Raw genomic sequence first — 8,085 nt, forward strand, 5'->3', positions numbered from 1 at the left:
CAAGGTCCTGAATCTTAATCACATCTGCAAAATGCAAAATCCATTTTCCATGTATGGTAACATATTTACAATTTCCATGAATTAGGACATGGGCATCTTAATATGGCTATAATCCTGCTTAATACATACTGTACACTGAAGTAGCATTTTTACCTCTCTTTCTCTACAGGTCTCAAAGTCACAGGTTTCCAATTTACCTGCTCCTTCAGAAATCAGAAAAAATAAGTTCCTCAATTCCAGATTTTACCACTCTAACATTTATTTTCTCATAAATATTCATTATGTTCTTAGCTCTATGATTCCTTCATGCACATAGATACATAGTTCAGGTTTCCCAGTTATCCTAATTTAAAGAGCAGACTTTGATTGTCTAGTCTAATATTACCAGAAGTAAAAAACAGAAGTCTCAATCATGCACTTCTAATTCAATCTCTCCCATGTCTCCCATATGAGAATCTCATCATAGAATTCCAGGGCATATTCCTATGCTCTAGGTGTCATGGAGGGTGCAAATTAAGCTAAGGTATTTATGTTGGAGATGCATGATGTAAAATCAGAATTTCCCGAATCTAAGAAAGGAACAAGGTTGGTCAAAATATGACAAGTACCAACAGTAATCACAAACTTATATTGATCTGCCGATTTGTTTACCTACCTATCATCCTCACATATTTATCTTTGTAGACTGAAATGTATATAAGGCCTTTTCTTAAGCAGAAAATATCATGTGTAAAATTTACACTTTTGTGCATTATTGGCATTTTACATTAAACTGTTTTGTCCTATAATCACAAATTAAACAATATTATGATGTGATAGAAAAAATGGGACCTGTTCTTTTTTGTTCACCTTTCTATTTCCAGGAAATATCACATTACCTGACCATTTAGAAGGGATTCCATCTCTCTCTTTCATATTATTTAATTTAACTAATTAATTAATTAATGAATTAATTTTTTTGAGACTGAGTTGGGCAACTCCAACCTGTTGCCCAGGCTGGAGTGCAGTGGCACCATGTGATCTCAGCTCACTGCAACCTCTGCCTCCTGGGTTCAAGCGATTCTCCTGTCTCAGCCTCCCAAGTAGCTGGGAATATAGGTGTGCACCACCATATCCAGCTAATTTTTGTATTTTGAGTAGAGACAGGGTTTCATCATATTGGCCAGGCTTCTCTGGAATTCCTTGTCCTCGGGATCTGCCCCTCTTGGGCCTCCCAAAGTGCTGGGATTACAGGCGTGAGCCACCATGCCTGGCCCCTCATATTATTTTAACAAGACTGTGTTCATCTTTATTTTCAACTATAGTAGGGAGATATTTATAAATTATCTTGCACATAATATTTTATATTTATCTCTGTCATAATACTTCAACATTACATTTTAATTTTTGTTGTAATTTAATTTTCTTTAAAATATTCTTACCTTATTTGGTTCTATTTTTACCTCAACTACTCTTGACATCTTATGCTATTTTCCATTTAGGTTTTTGTTTTGTTTTTGTGCCTTTCATCTTTCTTTTCCAGAGGCTGTGCATTTGTTGCACTCTTAAAGGTGCCAAACCATGTGTAAACATGTCTTCTCCCTCCTGTAGTTAACCATTCTCTAGAGGTATTTAGAGATATCCTCTTCTTCTGGGTTGTCTGGGCTATGGTCTTCTTCTTTTCTGCTGAAGCACTTATCCCTTTGGGCAGTCAATATTGATTATTTTTTTCTGTACTAATCCTCAGATGAAAAGAAAGGGTATGGGAATTGACTATGTTTCTGCTGTCTTTTTTCTTGTGTATTTGATACAATCTCTCCAAAACTCAGAGGAAAATTACTCTTCAGGGAACTTACCTGTTCTCTGTTGTTCAGCAGGCATGCATCTAACCTATAGGTCCATTTACTAGACTTCGAGATACTCTTATAGCCAATTTCTTGATTTTATGAAAGATTTACTGGACAGATAAAATAAAAACCTTCTATTCCCAAAATCCACTGCATTCAGAATTCTTTCTGACTGTTTCCACATCAGGATTTATGTGGTGGGCAGTATAGATCTCTGCTGCGAACTTAAAATTAATTCTGTGTTTCGCTCTCTTACATAGTGCCGGTGAAAACACCTAGCCTAAAAGGCAGAAATGGTAGAGAAGTTAGGAATAGGAAACACTTATGACTAGATCATAGAGAAGACAAGGTGACTAAATTAAGCAGAAACTTTATATTGTCTTTCATATGATGAACTATATCAAGACAGGAAATTGCATTATATTGTGTCATTTTATTTTAAAATTGTGCTTCATCAAACATATATTTAGAGGAACAACCCATCCTAATATTTGGCAGTATAATTTCGAGTAGCCTTAATTTGTAATATTTTGTACTATAGCCTCTTTATATATTCTCAAAGGTACTTGAATGTGAAGATGATTATTTGTATGAATATATTATTTCTTTTTTATTGATGTTCAAAATTACTCTCTAGCAAAGAGCTACCATCCCTGTGTCATCTATGTTCTGTATGCTAATTAATGTGTAACTTTTAATCTATGTTTCATTCTTAAATCTAAAATGGTATGAGCATTGCAGTGCAGTGTGATATTTCGCTTTGATTTATAATTGAAGCAAGTTACACTTGTTAATATACCTCCTCTAGGCAAGGACAAAGTGTGGCTATATCTTTAAACTATAATAAAAGAGTATAGTGAAAGTTTGATTAATGTTTTATTTTTCATCTTAGAATGAAAAAATTACAAAAGAATGCCTTTGGGCTGAAATATCTAGATTCTTGACTTAAATAACCAACATATTTATCCTTTTATCACAAAATAAATATTCTTACTTGATTTTACATTGACCAAAAAAGTCAAACTCGGTAAAATATTTGAAGAGATTTATTCTGAGCCAAATATGAGTGGCCATGGCCTATGACACAACCCTCACGAGGTCCTGAAAACATGTACCCAAGGTGGTTGGGGTACAGCTTGGTTTTATGTATTTTAGGGAGGCATGAGACATCAATCAAATACAATTAAGAAATACATTGGTTTGGTTTGGCATAGCGGAACAACTCTAAACGGGGGGGTTGCAGGCTGCAGGTAAATGTTAACATTTTCTAGTTCATAATTGGTTGAAGTTGTCTGAAGTCCTAGGATCCATAGAAAGGAATGTTCAGGTTAAAGGATTGTGGAGACCAAGTTTTATTGTGTAGAGAAAGTTCTTAGATAGTAGCACACTTTAGAGAGAGCAAGTTATAAATTGTTTTCTATTAGATACAAAAGGGTGCCTGGTTCTTAGTTGATTATCTCCTGGATCTGGGAAGGAAAGAAGAAAAACAAAGGGTAAAGGGGATTCTCTGTAGAATGTGGATTTTTCCCACAAAAGACTTTGCAGGGCAATTTAAGGTATGGCAAGGAAATATATTTTGGAGTTAAATATTTTTTTCCTTGTCCCATAATATTATGCCAGAGTCAGATTGAAAAGTCAGTCACAATATATAGGGCCAAATAAAACCCATCTGATGAGAATTTATGGTTTGTAGGGCATGACTCCCTAGACCCCTTCGGTAGGAATTTGGGTAAGATAAAAAATCAGAGCTTAGTCCTCAGTCCTCTGTCTTTGCCAAAAAGCATTCCACAGAATACATACGCAGTCCAACAAAACAGCAACAGGTTCCATGAAGCTAGGAGGCTCATTCCTAGAGTTGTCTGATTCTGTCATTTTGGCAAAGTCCCACACCACTACGAAGGTTTATTCCTCATGTAGTCTGGTTGATGGTAATAGTTTTAAATATTAGCACTTTGGATAATGGGGGGAGGACATGGTCTGACCTGATGCAATAGTCAATGGTTCAAAGTGTGAGATGGAGTCAGTCCTAGAGTTTAGTTTAAAAAAAAAAAAAATCCCAGATCAGATCTATTTTTTGAGCTATTATGATTCGGGTCTTTAATTGTGCCTTCCCTTCTGCTGTATCTGGCATAACATTTACAAGAAAATGTCTAATGTTAATATGGTAACAAATAGCATAAAGATAGTGAAGACTGGGGGTCCAACGTTGTAGGTAGAATCAGAGGGTGGTAAATAACCCATTCAGCCAGAAAAACCCCACACACATCGTCATATTCTTGATCAGGCTCAAAATGTGTTTACCCTCCTTATCAAGGGTTATTTGGACCTTGTGACAAATCTTATTTGAGAATTATAGGACGAACATTAAATTAGAATTTAATAAATTTAATCTCTTTTCCAGCCAATTTATCTTTACAGGTATAGCATCCTGAGGAGAGTACAAATTAAATGCAAGAAGCGCCTGGTTCTCAGTGTGTAAATTGTTATAGACTTGTTAACAGTAGGCAAATCTGGTTTTGCCCACACTTTTGTATTGCACTATACACTGGTATTTGGGAGAGAAAAGGTTTTGTCACAGAAGAGATCATATAATTCTACAATGTCATTTTTTTTCCTCAGCAGGACTTCCTATGCTTTAAGTAAAAAGGCCGACAGAAAAACCAAAAGGAAAAGTTACAAGACTGACTGATTTTAACTTCTATGTGTTGAGCTGCTGTGAGCTTGGTTTTTGTTACAGACTTATAGCAATTAGCTATACAAACATAAGCCTTGTTTTGAAAAATTAAAAAAATATATTTAGATTTATCTTTACAACTCATAACTGGGAGTATTATACCTAGGAGACTTTGTTAGAGGACACTTTATCTTGTTAGTAAATATTTTCCTTTAATTTTACAGTAAGCAGAAAATTTTTATGGTTGGGATGGATGCAAACGTGACACATAATAGTTTAGAAGGCAACCAAACTTGTTTTACCAACTGTTTGGGCGTTTTTTCTGTGCCCCCTTCTTGATTTGGACAGTTTGAGCTCGTTCTAATTTTATCCCTCAAAACTTGCCCTTACAATCTTACCCACCTCTTCCAATAGTCCCTGGAACTAGAGGGAGGCAGCTTGTATAGTTTTAGCAGCAGAGAATTAGGAGTGAAACAGTTCCGGGCCCAGTGGGATGCCAAATGAGGGAGATTGATATCTCTGGTCTTCAGAATACCATAATATACCATTATATACCAAAATCAGAACACCATAATTTTGTTTCCGTGGAAGTAAAACAAAAAGACATAAATAACATTTATAGTTTGACAGTTATAAGAGTCATGTTAGAACAGAAAAAGGAACCTATTCCATTAGGGCACCAACTAAAAACATGAAAAAGAATTATAATTTGGTACTTTTCGGAAGATTGCTGTAGCCAAGAAATAATGACTTTATCTGCACTCAAAAAGTTAGGGCTGAAATCTAGTATTAAGTGTTATGCTTTACCCTTGAAACAATTTTTTTAGCTGCCTTTTTATTGAAGAGAATATTATAACAAGGCCAATTTGTGCAAGGTTAGTTTTAGGTTTATTATTCTTGCCTGATTATTTGCATAAAATGCAGCAAGAAATTGACTGGCCATATAGACTCCCTTTAAAGTTGGTTTTGCTGAAACTTTACCTAAAAAGAGGCTATTTTAGTTTCAGTCTTGGTAAATAAGAAGTGTCACTGTTTTTTAAAAAACTATGATTGAACTTATGCAGACAACTATATTGCCATAGAATTACAATCTGAATTTTGGAGGACTCAGAAAGGTAAATTTGCTTACAAAAACATACTTTACCCAAATAACTTAAAAGATTTTCTTGACCCTTCCTTAACCAAAGCAGCAGCTTTTAAAATAAGATGTTTATTTACTTTGGAAATTCCATTTACAAACCAAACAGCTCACTGGAGTTTTTAGTCACTGTGAAATTTAGCAGCTCCTTACAATTAGTTCTAGAAAAGAGGCTCTCTGCTTATTAGGTAGCGAGATTTCATGTGAACCATTTTTATTTTATTATGGAACTTTTTGGGAAATATTATTTCCATTATTATAGGGGTAGCTTCAGTTAATATTCCATAGCAAGGCAGTAAATGCTCCATCAAGTAGAAAGTCTTTAGCTCAGTCATTATTATTCAAAAGTACTTACAGTTTTTGCCATCAGCCCCAGTAAATGCTCCACACAAAAGGCTATGCAGTGGAGAATTTACGTGAGCAGATTTACGTGTCTTCAGTTTTATAGTACCAGAAAGAGGAAAACATTTCCCAGTTAGTATAGTACCCATTTTCATAAGACATTTAAGTAAAAGGGTTACAACTACCTTACATGAAGCTTGTTTAAACATCTTACATTTTATAATTCTATTAACCTGTATGTTTTTATGTTCTGATCCCAGGAAGCTTTTTTACCCCCAGACCATTTTACGTTTTCTGGTGAAAAGAGTTTGGGTTCCCAGCAGGGGGTTGCATCTACAAGACTTATGAGGTATAGCAGATTTGATAAGGCTTATTAAAGAGACCTATGATTCTATGGGAGGGGAATCCATGTAAAAGGGGCCCCTTATCCCCCCAGTTTACCATGACCTGGGTAAGAGACATATTCGGTGGAGGGATATCCCAGTTGTAAAGCTAGTCTGACATGGCTTGCGTATGAAACATATTAGCTGCTTTATCTGGGGTACTTCACTTGGTATTTTATAGGGACAGTTGGCCAGTACCCCTCTCAGGGCAAATAGCTCTTATAATGGCATTATCTGGCCCACTAGGCAGACTGCTTTCTCAGGAATAACCCCCTGTGCATCAGTAATTGTTCAGTAATGAGCTGTGGGTTCTGCTTTAAGCCAAACAAGCTTTTAAATTTTGTAGCATTTAAAATTAAGAATTTTGTCTTTAAAGTGGTTATTTTTATAATCCACTATAGTAAAGATTTTTTTAAAGAAGCTGAATGATACCAATCTATAAATGGAATAGTTCTTTAACTCTTTAACGTTGTACCATTTGGTTTTCAGTAATTACTTGGTTTTGCCCTTTCCTCATATCAACTATTTTCTTCGTAATCATAGGGCTTAGAGTTTTGTTGCCCTAGATTGTTTTTTTCTTTCATTTAGTTTCATCTGTATAATTTCCTTCATTATAAAGCAACTTTTAAATAGTTTCTTAACCAAAAACCTTACATTTTTTGAAAATTGACATACTTGTGTTTTATAAAATTTTAACAAAAGCACATTTTATACTTCTACTATTTTAACTTTTTAGTAACCCAAATTTCCAGTATGGGAAAAAATCAAGCCCAAGGGTTTAAACATGACTTTAAGAATTTTAAATTATGGGGGAGTTTTGAGATTAAATTTACCAAAGATTACCAAGGTTATGTACATTAAAAGGCCTGTGAGCTAGCTTTTACCAATCTGATAAGCACTTACATTTGTTTTAAGTTACTTGATTAGAGCTCTTTTATGTAGTTTGGAAGTGAAATATTGCTTCCACATGACACGTATAAAGACAGAGATACAACAGGCATGAAGAATAAAAGGCACATTCAAAATATACTTTATTTGCCTGCTTTCAAAAACAATTTTTCTTCCTTACTTAGATAATTACTAAAAGTTACAGGAGCCAACAAAGGGTGAAGGAGAAAACCATCATTCAAGGTCTTTTTAAAAGAGAAAGAGTGGCACTTTGAAGATATCAACTGGAATATGTAAAAGGAGCAGATTATAGAATTTAAAAATTTAAAAAATTATTGCATTGAAAATAAGTCAATATGTGTAATAAAGTCTTGTTCTAACCAATTATTTAGTTTCGTATTTGTGCATTTTTTAACATTAAAGACCCATCTCTAGAAAGATTATTATGATTTCTTTTCGATTACAGCCAACTGAATTATAAAACTGCCTTAAAAATTCAGTTTACTAACCATATTATGACTTACATAGACTATTCACAATGATTAGACTTTCTGTTTTACCCTAAATATCTCTCTTCCTTGAACAACTCAACTTTCCTTTTTACCTTCTTTACAAAAAATACCTCTCTGTATCTTTAACTTTATTTACATCTCTTATTTCCTGATTTCTTTACTTTGTTTTATACATTACCCTTAAATAGGGTTTGAATTACCTTTAATAATGTTATATATAAAGTTTTGGTGCTGCTAAAGAAATAGCACTTGAACATAAAATTTTCTTTTTAATTCTCAGCAAGGCAAGGTACTTCTATAGAAGGGTGCACCCTTACAGGTG

The sequence above is a fragment of the Pongo pygmaeus genome, chromosome 12 (genome assembly GCF_028885625.2).
Source record: "Pongo pygmaeus isolate AG05252 chromosome 12, NHGRI_mPonPyg2-v2.0_pri, whole genome shotgun sequence".
NCBI classification, from domain to species: Eukaryota; Metazoa; Chordata; class Mammalia; order Primates; family Hominidae; genus Pongo; species Pongo pygmaeus.